The sequence below is a fragment of the Danio aesculapii genome, chromosome 19 (assembly GCF_903798145.1).
Source record: "Danio aesculapii chromosome 19, fDanAes4.1, whole genome shotgun sequence".
NCBI classification, from domain to species: domain Eukaryota; kingdom Metazoa; phylum Chordata; class Actinopteri; order Cypriniformes; family Danionidae; genus Danio; species Danio aesculapii.
Window position 1 is genome coordinate 33,501,472 of NC_079453.1, and position 14,596 is coordinate 33,516,067.

The window sequence follows — 14,596 nt, forward strand, 5'->3', positions numbered from 1 at the left end:
TGTAAACTCGTAAATGAACACTTGCGATCGGTTCATGAGATCAACCCGATTGGCGAGACATTAAAAGTAATTATCGGCCGATACCAATCTTCAGTTGATCGATCAGAGCATCCCTAATAATAATACTTATTAATAATAAAGTAATATCATGACATAACTTGCATAACCTGTAATGTGTTACCCCCAACACTGCAAACTAAGCATTTTTACTTCTACTGTTGGATGATCCGTAGTCTACAGGGATACTAAATGGATAGTTCACCCCAAAATGAATATTCTGTCATCATTTACTCACCCTTCAAAATCTGAGTTTCTTCTACTGAACACAAAATAAGATATTTTGAAAAATGCTGATTGCTGGGACCCATGACTTCCATTGTATTTTTTCCTTATATTCTTTTGTCTTCAACCAAAGAAAGAAATTCATAAATGTTAAAAATCGCATGAGTAAGCTAGCTAACCCTGTAATGACTCACATATTGAAATGAACTCAATATTTGAGTTGACAGCTAAAGATTCACTGATTCAAAAGATTTGTTCAGAGTGAGCCCACAGTTAATGATTCATCGATTCAGCTGATCAATTGGGGACAGTATGTTCCATTCGTAAGGGCCTATCCCTATGCCCTAATCTCTTTGAAGGGGTTACCCTTCTTAGTGACAGCTTTAACGGGATCAGGGCATAGGGATGAGCCCTTCTGAATGGTACACTCTATTTGACACCAAATAACTTCCCTGCTGAAAGGATCTCATGGCCAAAAAAAAAGGTTTGTGAAATTGCAGACAAAAACCTGAAATCAGAGGGAAATCGGTGCTTGTTCAAATGAGCAACAATCACACAGTGTCTGTGAAATACCTGTCTGCAATTCAATATCATGCTGTGAAAATGAGTTCTGACTGAAAAACACATCAGCGATGACCAACAGCCAATGAGAGAGCAGGATAGAGGTCAGTGGAGAGTTCGGGGAGGAGTTATAGAACAAAATGTCAGAATAAATACGCTTTACAATAAGATTAAACAGAAACAAAGAAACGTTTGCTTGATCAGCTACAGCAGCGTATTGCAAAATAATTTATTGACCAATATTTTTCTCTCTTTGCACAACACACATTTCTTGTACCCTAAATTTCCTCCTCCATAATCTTGTTTTCTTTTTGCTCCTTTCCTGTAAATCATCGTTCAGCACAGACCATTTGAATGTCAGATTATTTATAATATTTATTGCAGGGTACCATTTCTTTATTTTGTAGTCATGCAGTGTGTATCCTCGGGTCACAGATCCGTCATGCTGTATAAACACAGCAGCAACTGAACGCTCCCCTATATTCATGCAGTGTGAAAACAACAGCGATCCAACGATTATGAAAATCATGCAGTGTGTGAACTGGTCCTAACTGATTCATATGTTCCAGTCAGAGAGAGTTTAACGTTAATGACTCTCTGATCAAAATGTGTTCAGAGTTAATTGTCAGTTAACGACTCAATGATTCAACTGATCCAGTCGGAGAAAGTCTACTGTTAACGAATCGCTCATTTAAAAGATCTGTTCTACCGTTAATGACTAATTGATTCAGTTGATCCAGTCAGAGAATATACTGCTAACCACTCACTTATTCAAATGATTCAACGCTGTTAGTATTTCTGTCCGCCAAATTTTAGTTTGGCTTAACTGATAACAGTTCAAGTAATATGAATATTATGAATATTTGAAAAATGTGGGGAACTAGTTAATAAATAATAATTATTCAACACCATCTTACGGAAATTCGTACCTTTTTGATTTAGTGGCTAATTCATATGAATTCGTACAATTTAGTTTAATTTGCTCATCCCCCAATGACGGTTGGGATTAGGGGTGGGGTTGGGAGCCACACCTCCTTTTTAAATCCTTTAAAATCCTTTATAGCCTCCTTTAAAAATCTAATATTTTCTTATGACTGAACTCGTACGAATTAGCCACTGACAAAACGTAAAATGGTTACATTTCCTCATGAGATCAGGCTGGAATTAGCTGTAATCAGCACTTTTGTACTGTTACAGGTTATTTGAAATCATTTGTTTCAGATATTTTCAATGTAAGTTCTACAAACCGAAAGTACAACCCATCATTTAAAACAAATAAGACATGTTTGGAATAAGGTGGGTCTTCTATAATTACCAAATTGATGTTATTAATGAATATTAAATGTTTTAGACTAATCAAACCAAAGGTGGCAGAGGTTATGAACTCAACCCCATTCAGAGATGACACAAAATAGTCACTACAGATAGGCCATGACTGACATGTAAAGAAACTAATTACAGTTTATCTAGACAATCACACCTTTGCAGTAAATTACACATTGTTTTGAAAATCCAGTGTTTAGTGTCGACAAGGTGTTCCATCAGGATCTGTGCTGATTGCAAATGACGCTAAACCATGAAAGTTTAGGTATGAAAGGCACAAAAAATATTGCCGTTTTGTGATATTAAACTTTTTATTGTTTTGTGATGGTATAGTTTTTACTTTTAGCACTTAATAGGGAAGATATTATTACCAAATAACCGGCTACATTTCTTTCTGTTACTCTAACATGCTTTTATTACAGAAGACTTGGAATACAGTACATGAATTCCATGCAGTACTTTCTAGTACTGCTTTTTTTTTGCAGTTTTTAGACTTGATAAACCCGTTCTCATTTACTTTCCATGCATAGAAAAGAGAGAGAATGATTTTCTTCAGAAGTTCACCTTTTGTGTTCCTGAGAAGAAAGCCATATGGGTTTATTACAGCATGAGAGTGACTTACAATACTGTTTTATCCTAATGAAGAAAAATCTAAATGAAGTTACAAGATTTTCATCTACTGTAAAAAATATATCAGAATATATGTTAAATTACTAAAACTTACTTAACATTTAAACTTAAAAGGAAATATGCAATATAATAATGCATTTTTAGTTTGATTATAAATAAAATAAAACTACATTTCACATAACAATCCCGACCCCTAAACTTACCTAAACAAAATAAATTGAAAAAAATAAACCAAAATCAAAATATGATCAAGTATTTTAATATTCATTCATTCATTTTCCTTCAGCTTAGTCCCTTTATTAACCAGGGGTCACCACAGTGGAATGAACCGCCAGCTTATCCAGCATATGTTGGCGGATGCCCTTCCAGCTTCAACCCAGTACTGGGAAACACCCATACACACTCGTTCACACACACTACGGGCAATTTAGTTTACTCAATTCACCTATAGCGCATATGTTTGCACTGTGCGGGAAACTGGATCACCCAGACGAAACCCACGCCAACACGGGGAGAACATGCAAACTCCACACAGAAACACCAAGTGGCCCAGCCAGAACTCAAACCAGTGACTCAAACTGTGTCGCCCAGTACTTTAATAATATAACAGATAATACTAAAATATCACTGTCTAAAAGAATGTAAAGCATGCTAAAAGTGTGAAAAGCCATAATAAATACAGTAGATATACTGTACAGTATAAATGTGTATTTCAAGAGAAGCTCTCAGATGTACAATGATCATGCCCTCCATAACTGAAAAAGTAAGCCTGTTTATTTTAATACTGTGACACTGTGTAAGTATATTGTATGGTGTACAGGGGCGCCGCTAAGGGGGGGAAAGACTATTCTAAGGGCCCATACATTAGCTCCCCCTCCGATCTTCACTTTCATCCTCGATAACCACCATTACCCAACCAAATGGGCCCGTGGCGGCCAGCGGCGCCCCTGATGGTGAATAATAAAATGATGTCTGGTATGCCTGAATTATTTCTCACATCGTTTTATAACAATTCAGGAAAAACTCTTGACGCTGAGAATTTTTCATGAGCAGATTGTTTTCTTGATTATTATGTATAGTGTTTGGTCATGTTGAAGTTAAGCACTGAAACTCTTAAATAATAGGGCAGACATGCTGATGTATTTCAGGGTGGAGGAAGAGTATGTTGTAGTCTCCATAGAAACATAGGCGCAAACTCTTCTGGAAATTCCCTTTCCAAACACTGACCACAATGTGTCTGTGTATGTGAGCGCATGCATTTAACATTTAGTCTAATTCTATTCACCCCATAATGTGGTTTAAAAAGTATGAATATATTTACAAAGAAAATTGTATAGTCTACTATTGTCATTTAAACTTAACTTCTGCATGCTTTATTAAAATGTACAATAATCATGCATATCTTCATGACAATACTTTTTTATGGTTGAAACAGAATGTTCCAGCATAGTAAGCAGAAGCAAAAATGTAAAATGTATCTAAAAAAGCAGACATTGTATCACAAAACTACTGTCAGAAACTTCTTTAGACAAACTTCTTGCTATTGATCAATCACAATAGCTGATAATTATTATTTTTTGTGCAGTTAATATATAAAAGTTGATGATTCAGTTTTCCGAACCTCCTTAAACTAAATAAAAATGGAACAATTATGATCACACAATCATGATCACATGTTTGTGTAAGAGAGACACATCAAATTTATGATTTAAGATCATAACAATAAAAATAATAATAATAATAATAATAATTTCTTACCTTTATGTCACGCTTTTCTGGACATTCAAATCGTTTTACTCATTGGAGGTAATCTCCCCATCTACCACCAGTGTGCAGCATCCACCTGGATGATGTGACTGCAGCCAGACCGCACACCACACACCAGCTGATTGGTGGAGAGGAGACAGAGTGATGAAGCCAATTATCATGTGGGGATGATTAGGAGGCCATGATGGACAGTGGCTAGTGGGCAAATTTGGCCAGAATGCAGCGTTAAAACCCTACTTTTTTTCAAAGGACATCCTGGGATTTTTAACAACCACAGAGTGTCAGGACCTCGGTTTAATGTCTCATCCGAAAGACGGCGCTCGCTGACAGTATGTAGTCCCCTTCACTATACTGGGGCATTAGAACCCACACAGACCGCAGTTAGGGCACCCCCTGCTGGCCTCACTAGCACCACTTCTGGCAGCAACCTAGCTTTCCCATGTGGGATTCCATCCAGGTACTGACTGGGCGCAGCCCTGCTTGGCTTCAGTGGGCGACTATGGGAGAGTTGTGAGATATTATTGGACAATTTTCCAATTGTCCAATAACGACATGAATTGACATTGATATATGGTTGATTTTATGTTCTGTTGGAAAGTGACCAAAATGCAACGTTGAGCCAACATCTAAAACCAACGACATATTGATGCCAAATAGTGATATTTATTCGTTAGGTATGGCAACCAAAATCCAACGTCTGATAGACATCATAGTGGTAACGTCCACACAACGTCAAGCTGTAACATCATTAGGCATTGATATTTTTATGTTGCATTGGAAAGTGACTAAAATTCAACATCTGTCCAGTGTTGGACACTGACGTTGGTCTGACATTGGGTTCTGACGTCAACCTGATTTTCATTTCCATCCAAAATGCAACATCCCACAAAGAGTTTGGGTACAACGTCAATCTGATGTCATGTGCCTGCTGGGTATTCTATACTATGCAAAGTTTGTAATACTATGCAGCATATAGGAGTTGTGCACAGTTCGCAAAAAAGCTACATTGTGCAATGCATAGCCATTACTATTGTGTTTTTCTAATGTTTTATTTTATGAGTCACGACAGTTAATGAATACTGTACTGTACTATATTTTAGGTTTATGATTCATGGGACAGTTATATACTGTATATTCAGCATATATTATAGACAACATATATTATAGTTTATTGCAACCATGGAATTTACAGCATAAATACTACTTTACTATATCATAAATCACTCTTCTGTGCATGCTACACTATGAATGTTTTGTACTTAATCATGAATATTGATTATTAGTTTGTTGTGCACAGGTTTACAACTTTAAATTGTGCTCATGTTCTAGTAAACCGTACAGTACATTAGCACCGGAATCATAAACTATTGAAAACAACTGACCCGTTCAGCTAAACTCTAAAATACACCGTTTGTTTATGGTGCCCCAAACGTCAGGTTTTTTCTATACTTTTTTTTTTTAACGGAACAACCTCCAATCCGTTCTCTTTAACTGGGCCGGCCAACTGCTCCATATTTGGATTACACATTCACACACACTCTTATGCACGCCTCCACACACTCACACACACTCTCACTGGAGGTGGGGGCACGGAGCGATAGAGCTATTAGCTCGGGCTGCAGCAGACATCATTGTACGAGCGGAGGGGAGACGATTCCACCGGCAGTGCGCGAGAACGCACGGAGCCCCTGGCAACACGGAGAGCCTCGCGCTTCCCTGCCCGTTATACCGTACAGTAAGTCCGTGCATTTATTTTCACCAGCACCAAGCTGTCTTGCTCATCATCTGGGAGAAATGCATGTAAACTAAAAGACGCAGGAGGAACAGAGAGTGCCGTTTACTATATATAAAAATTAACCTTTGTAAATACTTACTGTGACATTTGCACTAATTTTCACATTAACCTGTTTGCGATCGACCTTGCGAGGCGTACGGGATGTGCTGTTGGTCACCTCGATTTAAAATTATATAACTACTTTGAAGTAGCGCACGGGAAGCGGGGCGGTTGCTTGCGAGCTGCCAGACCGAGTAGAGAGCGCTCTAGCCCGGCTGGAGTAACTGCGCCACTCCGCTTATTTGACAGACTTCCAAACATGATTTTACCGGCGGAATGATGATCTGTCAGCTGTACTTTTTAACCGACATTGTCACTGTCTTAACCGTGCGCACTTCTGCTGAGTCAACACTGTAGCTGGAAGGCTTTTGATGTGAAAACACAATCGCGGAAGTGTTCGTCTGTACTAGAGTTGCGACTTCAACCCTTGTGCACCGTTTAATCCACGGCGACGCGGTTTACGCAAGAGCGTTCATCGCTCGCCGCTGTCTGTTTAATACTAGAAGGCTACGACAAATTAGTCTCCGTGCCACTTAACAGACATTGGCAGTGTTTCAATAGTCGTATTGGGGGGCATCATATAGTAGGTTATGATTCCTAAAACGCACTGTGTATGCGTTCTGAAACGACTCCAACGCTGCTCTCTAGGTAGGCAGCGTTACTAAGATTTGAGACGCAGCCACTGAGTGTATCCCGCCGTGATGTCACTCGGTTCATCCCGGTTGGTTATATAATGAGCTGTTGCTGTGTATATTTCATGTGTTTGCCGGCTGACGGGGCTCTATGCATTGTGACTGACATGACTTTAGTAAATAAACTGCGATTTAACGTTGATTATGTAAACAGTTGGTTAAGACAGTCTCATGTAGGTCTTTCGTTATAGGGTCAGAGTGTCAAATCACACGCTATACTGTACCATCTGCACTATGTGCCTTGCATGCAAACTATGTTGTGCAATGTATAGCTGTAACTATTTTGAATGGTGTTTACTATGCAAAGATTCATCACGTGTTATGACAGTTAATGCATACACTTTACTTTAGTGTACTATGATGCAAGTTTATGATTCACAGGACAGTTATAGTTTACTGGCATATGCTATACTGTTTACTGTACTGTAGTATACGGGTCATTCCTACTATTCAGTGCCATTTTGTGTCCCCAAGGCATTAAATGGTACAGAATCTTCAAAAATCTTTTTTTTAAACTAAATTAAATACATTAAGGGCGTCACGGTGGCGCAGTGCATTGCACAATCGCCTCACAGCAAGAAGGTCACTGGTACAAGACCAGGTTGGGTCAGTTGGCATTTCTGTGTATAGTTTCTGTTTGTGTGGGTTTGCTCTGGGTTTTCCCCACAGTCCAAAGATGCGCTATAGGTTAATTTAATAAGATAAATTGGCAGTGGAGTATGTGTGGTGTGGCGTATGGGTGTTTCCCAATGTTGGGTTGTGGCTGGAAAGTTGGCGGTTCATTCCGCTGTGGCGACCCCTGATAAATAAAGGGACTGAGCTGAAAAGAAAATGAATGAATGAATGATAAATTCATTAAATTGACAATGTGCCTTAAATCATAACAAATCTTTTTTAGATAATTATTGTTCAGTAATACATTTTTAGCTCTTAGAAAATGTAAATATTGCAGTAACGATTTCTTTTCAACACGTTTCAAAAGATACAGTACAAGAATGTTCTGTAATGGGGTACATTTGGCCTGTTACATGTGAAAATCCTGCAAAAAATGCTAAATTGTAATATCCTGAGCTGGACCAGTATATTTTTCTTAACAAGTACTTCTTCAACTGAGATTATAAAATCTTGGAAAATTAAAAACATTTTCAGGGACAGTTACTACCTGAAATGGCACCAAATAGTAAGAATGACCCATACAGGTATGCAGCTTTATGATTCATGGGACTAAGGCATATGTTGGACTAGGGCTGGGCGATTATTGCAAAAAAAAAAAAAAAAAAATCACGTTATCATCTTTCATATCATTCGGTAATAATAATTATTGAATATTTTTTAAAAATACATTTGGGAATATTAGGATTTAAAAAAATTAACCACTTTATTTTAATTTACCAACATTACTAAGGCAAATATTTTTAATAGTCAAAAACAAAAAACATTTAAACAAAATATCTCACCTCTTTATAATAAAATAAACACAAGTGTTAAAGAGACCCTCAAACTTGATAAATAAAATGTTACAAAGTATGTGAAATGATTGTTCAGCTTTTACGCTTTACCAAAGCAAACTTTAAGGTAGATCAACATCTGTAAAGTGGCAATAATAATGATACAGTAAACCTTAAACTCTGTAAACAAAACAAATTATGATGATCAAATCTGAGCTTTCAAGTAAAGGAACCAGCCATCATTATTCAAATACACACTGCAACATTACAAATTGTGACTATATCACATCCCATGATAAAAAATGCTCTGCCACTATGCTAGTGGCTGGGATGCACAAGAAAAGAAACCAAAAAGCCAATCTGGTGACATTCTTTTTTATTTACACAGGCGCCTCCATCGGAAATAACAAACTTACACCCTAAGCTTATTGGCATTGCTTCCAAGACACACACTCAGCAGTCATATTTCAATAAAACTATAGCCTTCATACAGAATCTTTTTTTTTTTAAATCAACATTGACAATGGTCTTCGGTTAATTAATACCAATATCGGTTTTATCGCCCAGCCTTTTGTTGGACTATTACAATACAGTACTTACTGTAATATAACTTATTGCACAGTACATTTACTATTATGTTGTACATTCAAATACATTCTTCCATGCAAAGTAACACTACTGCTATGTACAGTATAATTTGCATACTTTTTTATTGGTTAATTTTAAAGTAATTCTGCACAGGTTTACAACATGATGCTCATGTCATATTGTACTGTAGCTTTCATTTTTGAATGGACTTCATTGTGCACTGTTGTAGTTTATTCTATCCTTTATGCAACACTTCTTTTGCTATTTTATTAATTCAATTGTTTGCAAATTTACAGCTCATAGGACCTTGGCAGCAAAAGTGAAGCAAAACATTTCATTATGACTTTTTAAGAGCAAATATCTCCCTTTGATTCTGTTTTTATTCACTTGATTTAGTTCACTTTTAAGCTTTGGCATGCCATAAAAAAGGCAAAGACAGACGTAGCGAGAAATAAAATTCCTGCGTTGAATGTTAAAAGATCTGCTTGTTCAAATAAATAAAGGTGGATTATTAGCAAGGTCACAGAGCTTCAGTTTCACAGCGTTCTGCCGGAGTATCACTGCCACATGCTCAGTTTTCATGCTTATTATTAGTGTACATTTCCAAGGCTTGGAATGATTAAGAAATCCTGGTGCTTTTAATGAAAATCCCATTGTTTTGGAGAGCGAGTGGATTAGTGTTTCCCCCTTTTTATGTGGTTGTAATACGTTTCAAACGGTACGGGCTGCCCTTTGCAACCTGGGGACTAAGCTGTCTGCTCTGATTATGCAGCGAATGCTTTTTTTTACAGAAGGATTTGTGCAGTGGTGAATTGCTCTGTGCTATAACTCGGTAAGCAAATCTCCGTTTGATGGCCCCAGTACCACTTACTTTTAAATGCTAATGAGTGGTAATTAAGACACAGAGTATGGCCTAATCACAAGCGCTCTTGCGTGTGTGCTGATTTGTTCAGTTTTACACATACACACCTGTCACTTGTGAAGTGCCTGTCCTTGTATCATTTTAGTAGCGGCGCTGTTCAGACTAGCAGTGTCGGCGGAGGTGGGTTTGATGAACCTAACTGAGCTTGTGACAGATGTAGGCATGGCTCACTTGACATGCTCGAGTGCCGGTGAAATGTGCAGAGAGAGACACACCTCCACCTGCAGACACTGCTTACATAATAGCGGTGTGATTGACAGGGACAGTTTCAGCCAATGGGTGAGTAGAGCCAGCTGGACTAGAAATTTGTTTACACATCAGAGGGGTGGAGATTATGTCAACCTGGCTTGCTGGAAAATAAGTCTCAAGGTAGGCCAATCCAGGCAAGCTCTTTAAGCACACTCCCTCACAGGTATGCATACATGAACTCATTGTTCTGGAGCATCATGTACTTTCAGTCAATTCATTCTCTGAGCTCAAACTTTGGCTATTTTCCTGCTGGAATTGAACCTTAAATGTAATGCTTGACACAATCCCTGTTTACACCTGGTCTTTTCAGGGGTCATTTGGTCACAGTTGGCCATCTGTTGCTGTTTGCACCTGGTAACCTCTTATATGCATGTTGCATTCACAGTATGCTTTTTCGATTTTAGTCTTCCCACACATGATTTTTTGAGTGTAGTGCTGTACATTATCAAAGACAATAGAATACACAAGACATGTCACTTGCATAGGTTTGAATGGGGGAAAGTGTAACAGTCAATATGGCAACCAAGTTGTGGATTACTTCAGCAAACTAGCATGATCAGACGATCATTATCCAGAGGATGATAATGTGTAGAACGGCCATAAATGAGGTTAGCATTAGCATTAGCTCGGGCAACCTGAAAATATACCAATTTTGTTTGATTCGAATGTTTAGAAATGAAACTTATGAGACAATTTTTGTTTAATTTTATTGGTGGTTTCAAATATGTAATGTAATCATAAGCTTGGCAGTTTTGAAGAATTTGATGTTTCCCCATTCAATGCCCAAGCATTCTGCCTGAGAGGCGTTTCAAAGATGGCTGCCGAGTGAAATGACTTGCCTTAAAGGGACTTTGGCATTATAGAGTAAATCAGCCACAATGAAAATTCTGTATTCATTTATGATTCCATTCATTCCATTCGCCATTCACTTTCTGACTTTATTCTCTAGAACATAAAAGAAGATATCTGAAGAATGTTTCAGCTGTTTTTGTTCCTACAATGGAAGGCATTTGGTTTCAAATATGTAAAACAAAAATGTTTGATGAAGTGAGGAAAATATACTGTATGCCTTTTGAATCTGCTCATAATTTTACAAAACTTGAAAATTAATCAATTGATACATGCATGATACATGGACATTAGATGATTTTGAAATGCAGACATGATTTTGTTTGTGGAAGCGCGCTGGTTTAAGTGTGTTTTGTGGTTGAGTGCTTGTGGAAGAGGTGTACGTTTCTTCAGCTGCTTCTTGAAAGATCTGATTGTTTCAGCTGATCGGATGGAAGTTGGCGGAGAGGAACTGAGAGAGTGAAGGTTTTGGAAAGTGACAGTTTTTTGCTACATTAAATGCACCACTGAAGGAAAGAAATGTCACCTGAGGTTGAAGAAATTAATAGCAATTTGTAATTTTGGAGTGAACTAACCCTTCAGGGTTGATTGTAATAGTGGTGGGGTTTAAGTGAACTAAGTGACTAGTGAAGTCTGTTATTTGTCATACAAGTTGTGGTGTTTTGATTAAAAGCAATAAACATTATTAAAGTGAGAAATGCATAGATTAATGTTTCACGTTTAAGATCAAAAACATGCATTTAGAAGAATAATAAAAATGAATATTTCACCTACAAATCCTTATTTTAGTTTAGTGTTTGAGCATTACACACACACACACACACACACAAATTTAAATTAAAGCATTCAGGCACAAGAAAATAGAACATTTGTGGTTTAATAAAGATTTGTTTTATTTCATTATCTTCTTTGGTCCTAAAATCCGAACATGACCCAAATCACTTATTACTCAAACCTGATGTGCATAAATTAATTCATAAAAAAAACAAAAAACAGCTGAAGACAGACCCGAAGTACATTTTTGGACCTCTGTTTTTTTGAGTCCAAGTAAACCCATGAAGACCTCTACAAATGTGATGTAGACGCATACAGTACATTCTAGACCTCTGACGGTTTAAATTTGTGTTGTTGCGATTAATTCCTGAGGCTTTTTTTACTGTATACAGCATTGACCTACAGTAAGCTGCAAAAAAGGTTACTTTAACAGCTATAATAAATTTAAAATACTTGGTAGGTTGCTTTTTTGTCTATACTTGTTCAGAGTAGCAGCACGGTGGCGCAGTGGGTAGTGCTCTTGCCTCACAGCAAGAAGGTCGCTAGTTCAAGCTTCGGCTGGGTATGTGTGTGAATGGAAGGGAATGGGTGTTTCCCAGTGATGGGTTGCAGCTGGAAGGGCATCCGCTGTGTAAAACATATGCTGGATAAGTTGGCGGTTCATTCTGCTGTGGCGACCCCTGATTAATAAAGGGACTAAGCCGAAAAGAAAATGAATGAATAAATGTTCAGAGTAAGCAAATGTTGTTGCGATTTAGTTTTGAAGCGTTTATTACTGTGTACAGTATTATCACGGTATTGACCTAAGCTGCAAAAAAAGGTTACTTGAACAGGTATAATAACCAAAAATACTTAGTGGATTGCTTTTTTGTCTATGCATGTTCAGAGTTAACAAATGTTTCAAACAATTTAAATAGCAAAAATATTTTATAAAAGATTATATCTTGTAATCAAATTTCGAATAAAAATTACAATAATCAAATTAAATAATTAAATTAATCAATTACTATGATTTTAATCCTAAGGCATTAACTAAGAACGTCACCTAAGGTTAATGAAAGTTCATCACGAGCTTGTTTTAATTAACTAATGTTAACTATTGGAGTCTTATTGGACAATATTAACAGACAATCACAAAATTGTCAATCAATATTTCAGCATGTACACACTGAAAATGATGTTTGCTGTTTGTTCAATTGTTATTAAAAAAATGTTATTAAAAATGAGCTGAAACAACACAATTCTTGAATTTTTTTAATGTGGGACAACTTAATTGTTTTATGTTCAGTCCACTTAAATTTGTAAAAACGTATAAGTTAGCTTAATTCTTCATGTTGTCCCAACACAAATCGATTGTGTGGAACCCAGCATTTCTTTACAGTGTAGTAGGCCAGATTAACATGTGAAATCAAAATGGCTTGAACTATTAAGCTAACCAACAAGGTCTCCAAGCATACGTTACTGTTATGAACACAGCAAATACAATATGAATATACAAAACAAAAAGTATAAATATAAAGTAATTATTCTTGCTATTCAGTGCCGATGAAATCAAAATCATGCATGTTCATAATCACAGTATATTGATTTATTGAATATTGGCAAGCAAATGTCGAACACATGCTTTACTACCTCTAAACGTGTTGTGAGAGATGAAATCAGTAAATATTTTGGACCCCATTTACACCTGTATGTATTTCCAACCCACTTGTGAATGGCGCGAGTATCAGGAGTCTCCGGGAGTTCAATGTCCTTTTACAGTGTCAAAATCTCACAGTATGAGGTGGGAAGGAGGAGGCAAGGAACGGGATCGATTGAGCAATGCTGTTTCCAGACCTTTATAACCCCTTTCTTTCATCTCTCAGCTCTATTCATTTGCTCTCCCTCCATGGGCGAAGTACACATCCCCAACCTGCTTTTGTACTCCAGCGCTCAAGAGCTTTTTTTTTTGATATCGAGATGAAAAACATTCCTTTCTCCACTGAGTGGATGTCAGCGTGCAGGCTGCTCGTCTTCCTCTAGACTCCCCGTGATGGCTTTATGTATAGCCTAAATTGACGCTTTTTATTTTTCCGGCTGAACAATACGACGAACGTGATTCGAAACTGTTCCGTTGATGAGCTGAAATTTTCCTAAACCCTCATATTCATCTTGTCGTAGTGACGGGGCTTCAGGATCATCAATAAATCTCTTCATCCATCGAGAAGCGGAGTTAAAAATAAAGCACTTGCATGAATAAATCACATTCAAACCTCTAGAATTCGTGACAGATTCAGGCTCTACAGCTTCGAGTGCAACATATGAGCATGTGGTTTCTAGACAGCCGGGAGTCATTTTGAAGTCTTTTAAAGACCCGTTTAATGGGCTCATGTGGCCTTTACAATCTGAAATATAATAATTTAGAGCCAAAGGCACAGGAATTATCAAGCAAAGTGGGGGAATTTGTTGTAATACCTGTGTAGTTGAGCATCGTGCTGCAGTAGATTCAAGCAAAGCTGCATGATAATTCTAGAAATGTACTTTACAAGAGGATGTTCTGTTACTTACTGTAGGAGTATTTTGAAAACCTTTTTTTTTTTCTTGAATGACTCCTATTTGGAAATAATAATTTATGTGCATTTGCAGATGGAAAAAAAGCATAAAATTACATTTTATTTTTTTATATTTATAAAAATAT

At 37.2% G+C, this 14,596-nt stretch overlaps 1 protein-coding gene across 1 annotated transcript in view; it reads left to right on the top strand.

Annotated features, from left to right (window-relative positions):
* Positions 1-6,144: 6,144 nt before the first annotated feature.
* Positions 6,145-14,596, top strand: part of atxn1a (ataxin 1a) — a 205,691-nt gene continuing 197,239 nt past the window's right edge. The window contains exon 1 of the mRNA XM_056480057.1: positions 6,145-6,298. The gene's annotated coding sequence lies outside the window, so the exon portion shown is untranslated. The remainder of the gene's footprint in view (positions 6,299-14,596) is intronic.